This window comes from Saimiri boliviensis, chromosome 7 (assembly GCF_048565385.1).
Source record: "Saimiri boliviensis isolate mSaiBol1 chromosome 7, mSaiBol1.pri, whole genome shotgun sequence".
NCBI lineage: Eukaryota > Metazoa > Chordata > Mammalia > Primates > Cebidae > Saimiri > Saimiri boliviensis.
The window spans coordinates 91,382,906-91,401,006 of NC_133455.1; the positions used below are offsets into that span (position 1 = coordinate 91,382,906).

An 18,101-nucleotide genomic window follows, 5' to 3' on the forward strand; every position below is an offset into this window, starting at 1 on the left:
CCACATAATATTTATTATTCTAAAAATTACTTGTTTATCTAAAAACCAAAATTAACTGGATATCCTATAGTTTCATTAACTAAATCTGCAAATGGCATCTCTTGGTCTTGTAGTGATTAATATAATTCAGTGAAATAATAGCCCATATCTATTAGGTATCATAAAATGTGCTTAACATATTCCAAACTTGAAAGCAGACTAGCTAGCGAGAGTCTTTTCTTGTCTTTCGGTTAAATTGTCACTGTTGTTTTCTGGGCAATTAATGTCATTCAAATATTGTATGGTTGAAAAGTAAGTAATTAAGTAATAAAACTCATTTGTATATGGATCAATATCCCACATCTTATTACTTCAATAAAGAGTAATGCTGCTGGTTGTATACAGTCCAGCTTCCAGAGAAGAAAGAATGGCTTCTCTTTCTAGAATGGCTTCTCTCGGAAAGGTTGACAGGAACTTCATTTTCAAAATTCCCCATGCTTTTGGCTCTGTGTCCTGTGTATATACACACACATAGGCACATTGCCTTTCTGAGTTTTTTTTTTTTTCCTGTTTATTTCCATTGCAACAGAGTTTCATGTTGTTTTTACCTGAGAGAAGAAAGTGGAAGGTAACATCCAGGCATGAAGATTTGGTGTTTACTTGAACCAGTTCATTAATGTTTTCAATTTGTTGAGTGGTTTCCATGTTTCCCAAAGGTTTTCACCCTGTAAAAGCTGATGGATGGGCTGACAGAGCCTTCCTGGCTTGGGCTGGTGTAATGTGAGCTCAGTGCCTGGAAACAATAAAACAGCAATTTTCTGAGAGATTTACCTGCAGAAGAGCCAGGAATATAAAAGCCTTTTCAGGTTCCCACCCTAAGTCTCTTCTTTTCTCGTAGTCCCAGGAGGGGTTTGAGAGGGCTGTATCCTGTCAGGTTAATTGAGGGTGACATTAAAGGTAATCTCAGCGGCTGCTGCTGTAATGGCTCAAAGGGAAAGACCAGTGGAGCAAGTGGAGGCTTCATGATGGGAACAACAGAAGCAAAGGTTGCAGGGATTGGGAAATTTCAGATCGTTTCTCTTAAATGCTTGATGGTGGCATCCAGTTGACATTTGACAAGCGATGTTTCTGGCTCTGGTAGGGGCTATGAACTAAGTGAAGATTTCTCCTGAGTTTGGCCCATCAGGGCTGGGCCAGACTGTCTAAGATTCATGTTGGATGTAGTCCACAACACTGCACTCTCAGAGGGCTGCACCTTGAAACGGCTCATGTTATGTCACAGAGCCGGAAAGGGTGTGTATGCTGGATTCAGTGCCCAAAAGACAGCTTTGGAGGTAAGGGGGTGTGACTAAAGTGATGTGAGCGGGCACCAGCAGGACCTTAGTTCTCCACCTCAGGGTTATAACAGTGATCAATTAACCTTAACCCTGAAGAGCCCAGATTCAGGATATCCCCATTCAAATTCATGGCCCATCAGGTATTTCTGATTTAAAAGGCTAGGACCATGACAATTCTGCCTATTGTTGCCATTTATTTGGTAATCTAATAATCATGTAATAATTCACATTCAGGTTCACCCAGTAACCCATAACTCTTCCAAATGTTAAATTACAATAAACTTAAAGTATAAGTTCTCTGGATGGCCCAAAAACATTATGTTGGAAAAATATCATTTAATGGACTTTTTGGCTCTCACAAGGAAATGACCTATTTTTTTTTTCAAGAGTTTAGAAAGCTAATGTGAGGCTAACTTATAAGATGTTGTGATGTGATAGAGAAATTGGCTGTGTCTTATTGCTCTACAGGGGAGAGGACATCATAAAGAGGGAAAGAAGGTCATTAGTTTGGGAGTCCTGAGCTCCATTTACACCAGAGAAAGGTTAGGAGCCTTTATCAAAGGCTCACACTCAAGTTACCAGAGTAGAGAGGGGGTGAGAGGGAGGAGTTCAGCCAGACCTAGAGAGAGACTTGAGTGTTCCTGGAACTGGAGGAAACAGATGGTTGCACCCAGGCCTTTTTAAGTCACAGGTTTTCACTGGTGGACACTTAAATTTGTTCAATTCCACACGGTTTCAGGAGGTCATAGGACATGGAAGTGGTGGCACATGGATGTCAGGAAAAGGAACTCAAAGTGCTGCAGCCTTGAAAAGTTCAGCAGGTCAGTGGTTGAGCCATGTGGTGATGGAAGCAGCTGACGCCACACGCAGCAGGACTGTGAATATGGCACACACCTATCTTAGAATGGAAGTATGGGCCAGAGAGGAAGACATTTCCTGACCTTAACTGGCACACTATTCAATCCTTCATACTTGTGCTGGACCTGCACCTCTGGCCTTGGCCTAATTATTGGCCTCAAAGGAACAAAATGTTGGACACCATCAACCTTGCCTTGTTGAAAACAGTAATGAGAAGCCCATCTGGAGCCATCTTTCCAGCTGGAGCTAGAAGTCAGAGGACAGGCTGGCTACCAGGCAGAGGCAGAGTGGATTTCAGAGATTCTGGCTGGGTGTCGGGAGCTGTGAAAAGCTCATCAACACTGGCCAAGTGTCGTGAAGTCTTTCCAGGAGAAGCTCTGATTGTTCTGGCTCAACCTCCCATCTTTGTCTAACTTTCTTCCTGGCATCATCTCCAGGCCTCCACTGGCAGTGGTGCTTTCTGGACTGATTGCTCTCATTAAATGACTTCCAGATGGTGATTTTCTGTTTCAAGGATGAGTGAACATTTCCATAAGCTGCATCTCATTTTACTAATATCACTAATTTATTTGCTTTCTTGTGTCCAATCAATCCATCATTCCACTTTATCTGTGGATTTCATTAATAAGCCATTGACTTCCTCTTCCAGATCATTAGTGAAGATGTCAAATTCTGACCAGACCTAATACCAATTCCCATGACTCAATGCTGGCTGCCCCAGCAGCTCCTAGAGGAGGAATTCATCAGTCTCATACTTGTGACTGTATTATCTCAAGCCAATTTTAACCCATTTTGCAAGAAACACTTCTTAGGATGTTGTGAAACTTAATGTTTTCCCAAAGAACTAATTTTCATAGGACCGGAACAGATGGCCACGTGATATAGCACAATATACCTAGCCATGAAATTCCAGCCTCCACTAACCAGAGCATAGGCTCATTCATTCTTTCCCTTTTGTCTATGGAAGAACAAAAGAAGAATTATACCCCTCTGCTATAATCCACTATGCTTTTTATGCTTTTCCAGCACCACACTTTTCTATTGATTTGCCTTTTCTATTTGACAGAAGCTTTTGCTTACAGTCTATCTTCTTGATTACTCTCAGGGTACTTTATACAAATCAGCAGGTTCCTGAATGGCTGGGAAGCTTATACACGTAGCTTAAATTTAAGTTTAGAGTAGATAATGTTCTCAATGGCTTGGAGAACAATGTTTCCTGGGTTTTCCTGACTTTACGTACTCCTGGTACAAATCAGGTTCTAATTATGTGAACTGAATCAAAGAAAATGATCTTGGATCAGCTTAATTTTTTAATATTTATTTTTAGCCTTAGGTGCTTGGTACACAACGTATCAAGTTTCAGGCACAGCTCAACACCGATATTTTCTTCTTGATACTGAAATTTCCTTCTGAAATTAAAAAAAAAAAAAGAGGCACTTTTCTTCCCTCTGTTAATTTTTTCTTTTGTCAAAGGAGAATAATTGTAAGTCTACCATCATTCAACTTGTACAAAACTGAAAAGAAAACTAAAAAGAAAATGAAATATTTGGTTTGTTGGAATGGTAAAATTGAAGATTTTTTAAATTATACCCTTGTTTAATATAATTAATGTAATCTGTAGCATATTCTTATATAGTCATGTTGTAAGTGTTTTTTTCAGAGCTATTAAGAGAAAAGGTGTTTAAAATCTTTGGGGAAAAGAATTTCTTTCTGCTTGAGTCCAAGTTAAAATGGATGTCCCAACAGCTGAGTGAAGTGGTACTTTTTGAGCAACACCATTAAACATTCCCCAGGCAAAAAGATCTCAGATGTCCATTTCATCAGTTCATGCTACAGAACATGTGGGCTATGGCATATAACTCAAAACTATTCAGGAAGGTAAGATGCCACTGGATCTTTGTACACACTTTTAAGTTTTAATGATGGTTATTTAACTTTGTATTATAATATAGTGTGGCATAGCATAGCACTACAGAACAAATATACACCATAGTAGTTACAATGTTAACTTTGCAAACAACAGAGCTTCAAATCCTTGTTGTATTACATATTAACTGTATGATCATGAGAATATCATTTAATCTAAGTTCCAGTTTTACCCTCTGAAAATGTGATAACAACACTTAACGATTATTGTGAAGATTAAGGCAATCAGGGTTCTCCAGAGAAATAGGAGCAACAGAGTGTGTGTGTGTGTGTGTGTGTGTGTGTGTGAGAGAGAGAGAGAGAGAGAGAGAGAAATATGTATGAGAGAGAGAGAGAGAGAGAGAGAGAGAAATATATATGGGGGATGCAGATTTTAAGGAGTTGGCTCACATGATTGTGGATGCTGGCAAATCCATATCTTCAGGGTAAGCTGCCAGACTGGAGACTTGGAATTGCTGCAGCTGGAGTCTCAAGGTAGTCTGCTGGCAGAATTTCTTCTTTCTTGGGGAAGATCAGTCTTTATTCTCTTCAGGCCTCCAATTGATTGGATGAGGCCCACCTATATCATGGAGGGTAAACTGATTTACTTGAAGTCCACTGATTTAAATGCAACTAACATTTACCCATCACAGAAACATCCAGAAACTGCTTAACCTACTGTCTGGGTACCATGGCACAGCTAGGTAGCCAGGTTGACATAAGTTTGCCATCACGGTGAAGTCAGGTTTGTAAGGCAGGAGAAGCTGACAGTACTAAACATTGAATAAAATCATCTCATGATTTTATGTATCCAGGGGCACAGGAATGAGGATGAAATTGGTTTTTAGAGAACTTCCTTGCTGAAATTTTGTGATTTAAATTGGCAGGAATATAGCTAAGAAATGGCGGTGCGATTGGCAATTCACTGCTGAAGACTAGAGTTGTAATTGATCCTGCAAATTGGCTACTCCACTTCATAAAGAAAAAAGATCCTGAAAGGATATGGTGTTAGAAACCCTCACACCACTGCTGCGAATCGGAAAAGAAGATACTTAGGCTGATTCATAAGTGATCACTAGCTGCACACTCGTAGCTCTAGGATAATGCAAGGTAAACACTGCTGTAAGAAATTAGGGCATACCCTCCATTTTATATTTTTCTTTCCTAAACAATTCACAAAGTGAAGAACCAGATATCCTAAAAGATATGCCCCCTGCTTGTCTTAGTCTATTCAGGCTGCTATAACAAAATATATTAGTCTGGATAACTTCTACTTGACTGAAATTTTTGCTACTCATAGTTCTGGAAGCTGGGAAATCTATGATTAAGGTGCCAGCAGATTCTGTCTGCTGAGGACTTATTCTCTGCTTGCATAATGGTGCTTTTAGCTATGTCCTCACATGGAGGATGCATGCAGGGAGTTCCCTTAAGCCTCTTTCAAATGAGCAATTCCCTTTCATGGGGGCTTTGCCCTCTCCATCTATTTACCTTCCTGAAGGTCCCACTTTTTAATACCATCACTTTTGGGGTTAGGTTTCAACACAAGAAATTTGGAGAGATATGAGCATTCAGACCATAGCACTTCCCCCCACCCACAACCACCAAATAATGAAAGTAGAGAAAAGAGAGAACTAGAATAAAAATGTAAATGTACTGATTAATACTGTGGTAATAAACTTCTAAGACATTAAAGTTTCCTACAAGTAAATTCAACACAAATTTTATTCTGACTTTACTCCCAATAATGGCCTTGTCTGGAACTGATAAGTTTCAGACTTAGAAGTGTGCAGCAAAGACATTTACATCCTTACACATGCTCCCCTGGAAAATAATGCAGTCTACAAAAGCACAGACAGTGCTCAGTAGTACACAGTCAGTGGAAGTGAAATAGATTGAAGGTATTATAGATGTAAGATTAATTTTAAAATGTTTTGAAAATGAGCTTTAATTAAAATTGCACTGAAATTGAGACAGAATTACTAACTAGTTGAACATTTCCTATTGGAAATAATTTTGTATCAGAAAATGTCCTAAGCCAAAGTTTCCTCTCTTGTAACATAGAGAAAATAATGTGATCTGTCCTCTTTCCAGAGAAGTTGTGATTGTCACATACTACAAGATATGTGAAAACATTTTGAAAAATGAAGTGTTATAAGTTGAGTTATTATTCTTAGTATTAAAAAGAAGAGAGGAATAATAGAGTGGAAAATGGGAAGAGAAAGATCTTTAGAATCAGCCAACGTGAAGGCTAAATATCAACTGCATTTTCCCCCTCATGCAATGGTGAGAAATTCCCTTCACTCCTCTAAGCCAAAAATGTCAGGCTTTATACACTGAAGTTTCCAGGTGTGCATATGCTTATAAATTGTGTAAATGTGTATGCATGAATGTTAAAGGAAGGGAGGGATAAAATTGCTGTTCTAGTAGTATATTGAATGGAAGCATATCATTTAACACAGGAGATGCTAAAAAGAAAGTTTCCATTTTCCAGGGCCAAGAATAAAATCCTTTGTGGAGGGAAATTAAAACGAGTCAAGAAAGTGGGAAAAGAATAAGGGACAAGGCCAGGCATGGTGGCTCATGCCTGTAATCCCAGCACTTTGGGAGGCCATGGCAGGTGGATCACCTGAGGTCAGGAGTTCAAGACCAGCCTGGCCAACATGGTGAAACCCTGTCTCTACTAAAAACATACAAAAATTAGTGGGGCGTGGTGGCTCATGCCTGTAATCCCAACACTTTGGGAGGCCATGGCAGGTGGATCACTTGAGGTCAGGAGTTCGAGACCAGCCTGGCCAACACGGTGAAACCCTGTCTCTGCTAAAATAAATAAATAAATAAATATATATATATATATATATATATATATATATATATATATATGAAATAATTGCCGAGCATGGTGGTGCACCTGTAATCCCAGTTTCTTGGGAGGCTGAGGCAGGAGAATCACTTGAACCCGGGAGGTAGAGGTTGTGGTGAGCTGAGATCACTCCATTGCAGTCCAGCCTGGGCAACAGAGAGAAACTCTGTCCAAAAAAAAAAAAAAAAAAAAAAGGATAAGGGAGAAAAGCTGAGATAGGCTGAGTTTAGACTAGAAGTGAAACAAGAAAGAGGTTGCAGGTAAAAAGCTGAAACCCACAGAGGTAAGCTTCCATCATCTCAGTAGGAGACAGATCTCAGAGCACAGCAAAAGTGTGAGAGCATGAGTCTTTCCCAAACAAATCTCAGAACCAAAGCACAAAACAAAAACAGAGGTAATGTTCTAATGACTTCTAAGACTCACTCTGGGAGCCAAGAAAACATATTCCTGGGTCTGATAAGTCCATTATGCATACTTCTTGCATGCCTGTTACTAAATTGTTGTCTCTCAGCTCCGAATCCACCCTTCAATACCTCAGTGTTGTTAATGCTGCATCTGGAATTCTGCAAACTGCATCTCTGTTCTGCCAGCTGATTCTGTATTAGCCTCTGTTTTTTTCCAAATACAAGCACCAGAGGGAGAATGAACATTTAAGGATGAAGAAAGGTTTTCTTTTTCCTAGTTTCCTCTTTCTGTGCCTATCCCTCTAGCAATGCTTCATCTCAGCAGCAGCAGTTCTTCCTTGTAGCAGCAGTTGAATCCAATCTGTAATTTTTTTTAATGCTTCCAGATTCAGGTTCAGGACATACCTGCAACAGCCGGCCAGCACTCCACACTCCTTAGAGGTCTGAGTCCCAGCCCTCTTCGCTGAATTTAGGACACCAGAATCAGCAGTGCACCCTCCTTAGGGGATACTCACTCTCAGTACTTCTCTTCAACATTGTACTGGAAGTTTTGGCTATTGCCCTAAGGAAAAAATTAAAAAGAACTTTAAGAAACAATGAGAAAGGAAGAAGTAAAGCTCTCTCTTTGTAGATAACATGACTGTTTACATAGAAATTCCTAAGGGATGTATAAAACAACTGCTAGAACTAAGAAATGAAATTATCAAAGTCACAGGATCAAGTTTAGTATACTAAAATCAGTTGTATTGTTATGTACTTCAAAAATAACATGGAAATGAAAATGTACAACTTCCATGGACAATAGCACCAAAAAACATAAAACCCTGAGAATATATGTTGCTGTCATATGGGATTTAGTGTATTTCTTTCAACTAAGGAACAGTACAGGGTGCTGTTTCTCCCATGGCCAGAATACATGAGTCCAGGAATAAATGGGTTGAAGTGAAAATGACTTCTCTCATTACTACATCAAATAACCCATTTGAAGAATTTTGAATCTATATCTCCAAGACCTGCTATTCTGAGGTCTTGGTTCCCAAGAGAGAAATCCTTACAACAATGGTTCCATGGAGCTGACGTTTGAAACTACCAGATCATTTTGAGTTCCTCATTAACACCAAGCTAACAGGCAAGGAAGGAGAGAGTTCTTCTGGCTGGTGGCTTATCTTGATAACCAGGAGGAAAAAGAATTAATGCTAGAAAATGTGGACAGGGAGGACTGTTTCTGGAACCCAAGAGATACTCTGTGATGACTCTTACTACCTTCTTTTCTATTACTAAATATTAACTGAAAACTATAGCAACCAATAAACAAAAGAGGAACTGAAGGTTCAGACTTTTGGGCTAAGAACCCTAGCCAGCTAATGTCCTGGCTGATGGACAAGGAAACATGGGATGTGTAATAGAAGAAGGAGGTTATAAATAGCGACCACAGCCTTGTGATGGGTTATAGAAATGAGTACTGGAGCAGCTGCACATAGCTGCTTCTTTGTTTGCTGCTGCTGCTGTTGGTGCGTGTGTGTATGGGTGTGTTTGTATATGCTACCTATTTTATTATTTTCCATCTTTTTTCCCTTGTTATTTAATATGTTTTGTTTAAGGTTTAATGTATAATTTAGTATTAGGAAACAGAATATTCAGGTGGGGCTGAGATTGAAAGTGAGGTGTAATGAACGTAGTCTAGAGATGGCTAGAAATAATTTACATATGAGTTTTCCCCACCCCATTTTCTGCAGGAAGGAACCAATAGACATCTATTTGATTTATTTTTATCTTATCCTTTTAAATATCAATTTTGTACAAATATTACATATTAGTAAAGCAATAGAACAATACAATTTATAAATAAATACACATACATCAGTGTTGCATGCAAAAAACCATGAGAGCATACATGGTCAAAAAAAAGTGGAAGACTAAGTGGATAGAGTACAGTGGTTGAGAAGTCAGGAATACAGTTTTGTTCACTATGAATGAGCTACTTAGTTCTGCAAAGAGGGCATTCTATTCCAAAATCCCAGGCCATGCGTACTCATCCATTTAGTACCATCTAATGTATGGCACCAGGTAAGCAACTAAAAGTGCCTTAGAATACATACATCTTTTTACTTAAACAATGAATCCACACTATTGGCATCAGATCTGGAATCCAGAGATTACACACCCTGAACAAATGGGTCTGTTGAGGCCACTTGACTTAGTTGGTAAGCTCCTGGAGGTTGGTGGTGTAGTTTATAGTTTACTCATATTCTCACATTCTATCTAGCATAAACCTCTACAAATGACCCTTTTGAGCCCCTAAAGTGTAGAGGTGACTAATGTTCTCAAAGATCCTAAAGGATTATACAAGAATACAATGCCTCCCAATCAACTTAGAAAACTATCAATCATGTTCAGTCTTGTGAATTCTTGAAACAGTGCAGTACTTCATTAGAAAGGTATTTAATTAACTTCAGTACTTCCTCCAGCCAGGTTTGACAACAAATTATTACAGTATTTCTTTTGTTCCATCATTCGTCTGATCCCTCTACCCTTATCCTTATTTCTTTGCACATGTATTTACTGAACACTTACTGAGTAAATAGACATAACAAAATTTATAGCTAAAGAAAATGTCAAAGTCTTTATCTGTAAGATGAAGGAATTGAAGTCTAATAACCCTTCAAAATTTCTCTAACAGAGTTAGAGGTCTGCATCAAGCAATGCATGCTAGGTGTCCCATGTTGCTTTCCAATGATGGATCATTAGCTAAACTACCCCAACCCCTAAAACTGAAAGCCACCTTCCTCTGAACTCACGTTCTTTCTCCTACAAGTTTCTTCTTTTCTAATTTTTAATTTTTGTGAGAACATAGTAAGGATACATAGTTATGGTTACATAAGAGATTTTGTTATAGGCATGCAATGTATAATATTCACATCAGAATAAATGGGGTGTTAATCACAACAAGAATTTATCATTTGTGTAACAAACAATCCAATTATATTCTTTTTTTCTTTTTTTTGAGACGAAGTCTTGCTTTGTCACTCAGGCTGGAGTGCAGTGGCGCCATCTTGGATAACTGCAACCTTCACCTCCCAGGTTCCAGTGATTCTCCTGCCTCAGCCTCTCAAGTAGCTGGGATTACAGGCAAACGCCACCATGCCTGGTTAATTTCTGTATTATTAGTAGAGATAGGGTTTCACCATGTTGGCCAGGCTGGTCCCGAACTCCTGACCTCAAGTCTACCACCTGTCTTGGCCTCCCAAAATGCTGGGATTACAGGCATGAGCCATTATGCCTGGCCCAATCCAATTATATTCTTTTAATTGTTTTAAAATGTACAATTAAATTATTTTTGACTATAGTCACTTTATTAGTCCATTCTCACACTGTTATAAAGAAGTACCAAAAACTGGATAATTTATAAAGAAAAGAGGGGCTGGACATGGTGGCTCATGCTTATAATCCCATCACTTTGGAAGGCCGAGGTGGGCAGATTGCATGAGGTCAGGAGTTCAAGACCAGCCTGGTCAACATGCTGAAAACCCTTCTCTACAAAAAACACAAAAATTAGCCAGGTGTGGTGGTGCATGCCTATAATCCCAGCTACTCTGGAGGCTGAGGCAGGATAATTGCTTCAACCTGAAAGGTAGAGATTTCAGTGAGCCAAGACCACATCACTGCACTCCAACCTGAGTGACAGAGCAAGACTCCCTCTCAAAAAAAAAAAAGAAGAAGTAAAGAAAAAGAAAAAAAAGAGGTTAATTGGCTTTGAGGATATACAGGAAACATGTCAGAGTCTGCTTCTGAGGAGGCCTTAGGAAGTTTTTACTCGTGGCAGAAAGCAAAGCGGAAGCTTCCTGCATATCTTTTGGAACAATTTAATTGTTCACAGGAACAATAAAGAGCTTTATTGTTCCACATGATATACAGAAAGCACAGCAGCAACTGCTTCTGAGGAAGCCTCAGGAAGCTTTTACTCGTGGTGGAAGACAAAGCGGAAGCACACTTTCAAATAACTAGATTTCATGATAAGTCACTCACTATCTTGAGAACAGTACCATGGGGATGGTGCTAACCCATTCATGAGAACTCCACCACCGTGATGCAATCACCACCCCCTCAGACCCCACTCTGACACTGGGTATTAGAATTCAACTTGAGATTTAGTGGGGACACAAAACCCCATTCTGACCCTAGCTCCAATCTCATGTCCTTCTTATATTCCAAAATACAATCATGCCTTCCCAACAGTCTTCCAAAGTCTTAACGTATTCTAGTCTTAAAACAAACGTCCAAAGTCATCTGAGACAAGGCAATTCCCTTTCACCAATGAGCCTGTTAAATGAAAAATAAGTTACTTGTTCTCAAAAGATAACTGGGGTATGGCATTGGGTAAACATTGCCATTCCAAAAGGGAGAAATGGGCCATAAGAAAGGAGCTATAGGGCCTATGCAAGTCCAAAACCCAGCAGAGCAGTTATTAACTCTTGAAACTGCAAAATAATCTCCTTTTAACTCAGTGTCTCACATTCAAGGTATACAAGTGCAAGAGGGTGGCTCTCAAAGTCTTGAGAAACTCTGCCTCCGTGGCTTTCCAGGGTACAGCCCCCACAGTTGCTCTCAAGGACTGGCATTGAGTGTCTGCGACTTTTCTCTGTAGGCGGTTCCAAATTTTCCCTCATCTTTCTATCTTCTGAGCCCACCACATTCCTTCAACCTCTGCCTGTTACACAGTTCCAAAGTCACTTCTACATTTTCAGGTATCTTTATAGCAATGCCCCATTCCTGGTAGCAATTTTCTGTATTAGTCCATTTTGCGCTACTTTAAAGAAATACCTGAGACTGAGTAGTATTTAAAGAAAAGAGCTTTCATTGGCTTAAGGTTTTGGGCCTTTGCTCAGCTTCTGGGGAGTCCTCAGGAAACTTACAATCATGGCGGAAAGTGAAGGGGGAGCAAACACATCACATGGCTGGAGTAGAAGCAAGAGAGAAGGGTAGGTACCACACACTTTTAAATAATTAGATCACATGAGAACTCACTACAGCAACAGCACTAAGAAGGGATGGTGTTAAACCATGAGAAAGTACCCCCATGATCCAATCACCTCCCACCATGCCCCAGTTCTAGCACTGGGGATCACATTTCAACGTGATATTTGGGTGGGGACAGAGAATCAAATCATATCAGTTATCCTGTTGTGCTAGAAAATACTAGGTCTTATTCATTCCTTTTCTTTTTCTTTTTCTTTCTTTCTTTTTTTTTTTTTTTTTTGAGACACCTTTTTGTTCTTGTTGCCCAGGCTGGAGTGCAATGGTGTGATCTCGGCTCACTGCAACCTCTACCTCCTGGGTTCAAGTGATTTTCCTGTCTCAGCCTCCCAAGTAGCTAGGATTACAGGCATGAGCAACCACACCCAGCTATTTTGTTTGTTTTTTGTTTTTGTATTTTTAGTAGAGACAGGGTTTTACCATGTTGGTCAGACTGGTCTTGAACCCCTGACCTCAGGTGATCCACCCACCTTAGCCTCCCAAAGTGCTGGAATTACAGGTATAAGCCACCACACCTGGCCCACTCTTTCTATTTTTTTGTACCCATTAGCAATCTTCAATTCCTCCCCACTCTCCGCTACCCTTCCCAGCCTCTGGTAACCATCTTTCTACTCTCTATCTTCATTAGTTCAATTATTTAAATTTTTAGCTCCTACAAGTAAGTGAGAACATGTGAAGTTTGTTTTTCTGTGTCTGACTTATTTTACCTAATATAATGACCTCCAGTTCCATCTGTGTTGTTGCAAATGACAGACTCTCATTCTTTTATATGGATGAATAGTACTCCATTGTGTATAATTACCATATTTTCTTTATCTATTCATCTGTTGATGGACACTTAGGCTACTTCCAAGTCTTGGCCACTGTGACTAGTGCGGCAATAGACATCAGAGTACAGATATCTCTTTGATATACTAATTTCCTTTCTTTTGAGTATATACCTATGAGTGGGATTGCTGGATCATATGGTAGCTCTATTTTTAGTTTTTTGAGGAACCTCCAAATTGTTCTTCATAGTGATTGTACAAATTTATATTCCCACCAACAGTGCATGAGGGTTCCCTTTTCTCTACATCCTTGCCAGCATTTGCTATTGCCTGACTCTTGGATGAAAGCCATTTTAACTGGGTGAGAACATATCTCATTGTCATTTCGATATCATTTCTCTAATGATCAATGATGTTGAATACCTTTTTATATACCTGTTTGCCATTCATATTTCTTCTTTTGTGAAATGTCTCTCCAGATATTTTGCCCACTTTTGATTGGATTATTAGATATTTTCCTGTAGAGTTGTTTGAGCTCCTTATATATTCTGGTTATTAATCCTTTTCCAGATGGGTAGTTTGCAAATATTTTCCCCCATTAAGTGTCTCTTCACTTTGTTGTTTCCCTTGCTGTGAAAAAGGTTTTTAACTTGATATGATCCCAAATGTCCATTTTTGCTTTGGTTGACTGTGTTTGCGGGGTACTACTCAAGAAATCTTTGCCCAGACCAGTGTCCTGGAGAGTTTCCCTTAATGTTTTATTTTAGTAGTTTCAGAGATTCATGTCTTTGATTTGATTTTCATCTTGATTTGAGTTTTACAAATGGTGAGAGGTAGAGGTCTACTTTCATTCTTCTGCATAGTGATATCCAGTTTTCCCAGTACCATTTATTGAAGGGATTGTCCTTTCTCCAAGTATGTTCTTGACACCTTTGTCAAAAATGAGTTCACTCTGGGTGTATAGATTTATCTCTATGTTTTCGATTCCACTGATCTATGTGTTTTTATGCTAGTATCATGTCACTTTGGTTACTATAGCATTGTAGTGTAAATTGAAGTCAGGTAATGTGACTCCTTCAGTTTTGTTCTTTTTGCATAGAATAGCTTTGGCTATTCTGGGACTTTTATGGTCCCATATAAATTTAGAATTGTTTTTTATATTTCTGTGAAGGATGCATTCATATTTTGATAGAGATTGCATTAAATCTGTAGACTGCTTTTGGTAACATAAACATTTAAAATATTGATTCTTCCAATCCGTGAACATGAAACCTCTTTCCACTTTTTGTGTCTTCCTCAATTTCTTACATAAATGTTTTATAGTTTTCATTGTAGAGGTCTTTCACTTTTTTTGGTTACCTTAATTCCTACGTATTTCATTTTATTTGTAGCTATTATAAATGGAATTACTTTCTTGATTTCTTTATCAAATGGTTCGCTGTTGGCATATAAAAATGCTAGTGATTTTTGTATGATGATTTGGTATCCTGCAACTTTAATGAATTTGATTATCTGTTCTAAAAGTTTTCTGGTGGAGTCTGTAGGTTTTTCCAAGGATAAGATGACATCATCTGCCAAAAAGTTTAATTTGACTTTGTTCCTTCTAATTTGGATGTCCTTTATTACTACGTTGAATAACAGTGGTGAAGATGGTGTTCTTGATCTTAGAGGAAAGAATTTACATTTTTTTCCCATTCAGTATGATATGAGCTATGTGTCTGTTGAATATGGCTTTTATTATATTGAGATATGTTCCTTCTATGCCCAGTTTGTTAAGGGTTTTTACTATGAAAAAAATGATGAAGTTTATCAAAAGCTATTTCAGCCTCAATTGAAATGATCATATGGGTTTTGTCCTTCATTCTGTTTATATGATGTACATCATTACTTGATTTGCATATGTCGAAGCATTCTTGTTCCCTGGGATAAATCTCACTTGGTCATGTTGAATAATCTTCTTAATGTGTAGTTAAATGCAGTTTGCTAATATTTTGCTGAGGATTTTTGCATCAACATTAATCAGTAGTTGGCCTATGGTTTGTTGTTGTTGTTATTTTTCCTTGATTTGTCTTTGTCTAGTTTTGTTATCAGGGTAATACTGGCCTTGTAGAATGAGTTTTGAAGTAGTCTCTCCTCCTCTATTTTTGGGAATACTTTGATTAGAATTGGTATTAACACCTTTTTAAATGTTTGGTACAATTCAGCAGTGAAGCCATCAGGTCCTGGGCTTTTCTTTCCTGGAAGATGTTTTATTATGGCTTCAATCTCCTTACTTGTTATTGGCCTGTTTAGGTTTTGGATTTCTTTGTGGTTCAATGTTGGTAGGTTGTATGTGTCTAGGGATTTATCCATTTCTTCTAAATTTTCGAATGTATTGGCATATAGTTGCTCATAGCAGCTGCTAATAATCCTTTGAATGTCTGGTTTGGGTTGTAATGTCTCCTTTTTCATCTCTGAATTTATATATTTGGGTCTTCTCTCTTTTTTTTCTTCATTAGTCTAGCTATAGTTTTATCAATTTTATCTTTTTAAACCACAAAATTTTTGTTTTGTTAATTTTTTAAATTTTTATATTTATTTGAAATTTATTTATTCTCTGATTTTTATTATTTCTTTTCTTCTACTAATTTTGCATTTGTTTTACTCTTGCTTTTCTGGTTGCTTATGGTGCATTGTAAGGTTGTTTATTTGAAGTATTTTTTTTTTCTTTTTTAGTGTAGGCACTTATAGCTATAAATTTCCCTCTTATTACTGCTTTCACTGTATCTCAGAGGTTTTACTCAGTTGCATTTACACTACCAATTGTTTCCTTTTTTTTTTTCAATTTCCTTCTGAACTTCTTCACTGACCTACAGCTCATTTACGAGCATGTCTAATTTTCATGTGTTTGTACAGTTTCCAAAACTCCTCTTGCTATTAATTTCAAGTATTATTACACTGTGGTCAGAAAAAATGCTTGCTATTATTTCATTTTTGAATGTTTTAATACTTGTTTTGTGACCTAATATATGGGTCTATCCTTGAGAATGATCCATGTGCTGAAGAAAAGAATGTGTATTCTGCAGCAAGTGGATGAACTATTCTGTAAACATTGATTAGGTCCATTTAGCCTACAGTGCAGATTAAGTTCAATGTTTCTTTGTTGATTTTCTCTCTGGAAGATCTGTCCAATGCTAAAAGTGGGGTGTTGAAATCTTCAGCTGTTATTTTGTTGGGGTCTCTCTCCCTCTTTCTTTAGCTTTAACAATATTTGCTATATATATAAAATCTGAGTGATCCAGCATTGGGTGCCTATATATTTACAATCGCTATATCCTCTTCCTGAATGGACTCCTTTATAATTAAATAGAGGCCTTCTTTGTCTTTTCTTACAGCTTTTGTCTTGAAAGCTATTTTGTCTGATATAAAGTATAGCTACTCCAGCACATTTTTGGTTTCCATTGGCATAGATTATCTGTTTCCATCCCTTTATTTTCAGTCTGTGTGTCTTTATAGGTAAAGTGTGTTTCTTATAGGCAATTGATGATTGTTTTTTAATCTTCTCAGCCACTCTACATATTTTGATTGGAGAGTTTAGTCCAATTAGTTTTGCCATCTTATTTGTTTTCTGATTGTTTTGTGATCTGCTCTTTCTTCTTTCCTCCCTTACTGTCTTCCTTTTAGTAAAGGTGTTTTCTCTGGTGGTATAATTTAATTTCTTGCTTTTTTTTTTTTCTTTTTTTCTGGAGTCCCCAAGCTGGAGTACAATGGTACGATCTCAGCTGACTGCAACCTCTGCCTCCCAGGTTCAAGCAATTCTCCTACCTCAGCCTCCAAAATAGCTGGAATTACAGGTGCCCAATATCACATTTTGCTAACTTTTTGTATTTTTAATAGAGACAGGTTTCACTATGTTGGCCAGGCTCTTCTCAAACTCCTGACCTCAGGTGATCTTCCTGTCTTGGCTTCCCAAAGTGCTGAGACTACAGGCGTGAGCCATCACACCCAGCCTTTATTTCTTTTTATCTTTTGTGTATATGTTTTGATTTGAGGTTACCATAACGCTTGAAAATACTATCATATAACCCATTATTTAAAGCAGATAACAACTTAACACTGTCTGCATAAACAAATAAACAACAAGCAAAAAGAAAACTAACAAAAACTCTATGCCTTAACTTCATGCTCCTGCTTACCTTTTTGTTGTTTCTGTTTATATCTTATTGTACTGTCTAAGTCTTAATAAGCCATTGTATTTATTGTTTTTGATTGGTACATCTTTCTACTTTCAGTCTTTCTACTGAGGAGTAGTTAACTAACCACAACTACAGTGTTAAAATATTCTTTGTTTTTCTGTGTACTTACTGTTACCAGTGAGTTTTCTACCTTCCGGTGATTTATTATTGTTGATTAACTTTTTTTGTTTCTGACTAAAGAACTCCCTTTAGCATTTCTTGTAGGAAAGATGTAGTATTGATAAATATCCCTCAGCTTTTGGTTATCTGGGAAAGTCTTTATTTCTCCTTCATGTTTTAAGATATTTTCCTTCAGCACTTTAAATATGTCAAGCCACTCTATCCTGGCCTATAAGGTTTTCACTGAAAAATCTGCTACCAGACATATTAGAGTTCCTTTGCATGTTATTTGTTTCTTTTTCTCTTGCTGCCTTTAGGATCCTTTCTTTATTCTTGATCTTCGTGAGTTTGATTATTAAATGTCTCGAGGTAGTCTTCTTTGGGTTAAATCTGCTTGGTGTTCCATAATCTTCTTGTACTTGAATATTGACATCTTTCTGTAGGTTTGGGAAGCTCTTGCTACTATACCTTTGAATAAGCTTTCTACCCCATCTCTTTCTCCACTTCCTCTTTCAGGCCAATAACTCAGATTTGCCCATTTGAGTCTATTTTCTAAATCTAGTAGGTGCGCTTCATTATTTTTTATTCTTTTGTCTCCTTATGTATTTTCAAATAGCTTGTCT

General features: G+C 37.9%; 1 long non-coding RNA gene across 6 annotated transcripts in view; it reads right to left on the minus strand.

Moving 5' to 3' along the window:
• The window catches only part of LOC141585155 (uncharacterized), a 376,098-nt gene that overhangs the window by 15,890 nt on the left and 342,107 nt on the right, over window positions 1–18,101 (minus strand). For 5 of the 6 annotated variants that reach the window (XR_012518507.1, XR_012518505.1, XR_012518504.1 and 2 more), the window contains 3 exons: window positions 7,749–7,905; window positions 4,491–4,659; window positions 588–772 (listed from right to left, as the gene is read on the minus strand). This is a non-coding gene — a long non-coding RNA (uncharacterized LOC141585155). The remainder of the gene's footprint in view (window positions 1–587; window positions 773–4,490; window positions 4,660–7,748; window positions 7,906–18,101) is intronic. The other variant, XR_012518506.1, reaches the window with a different exon arrangement.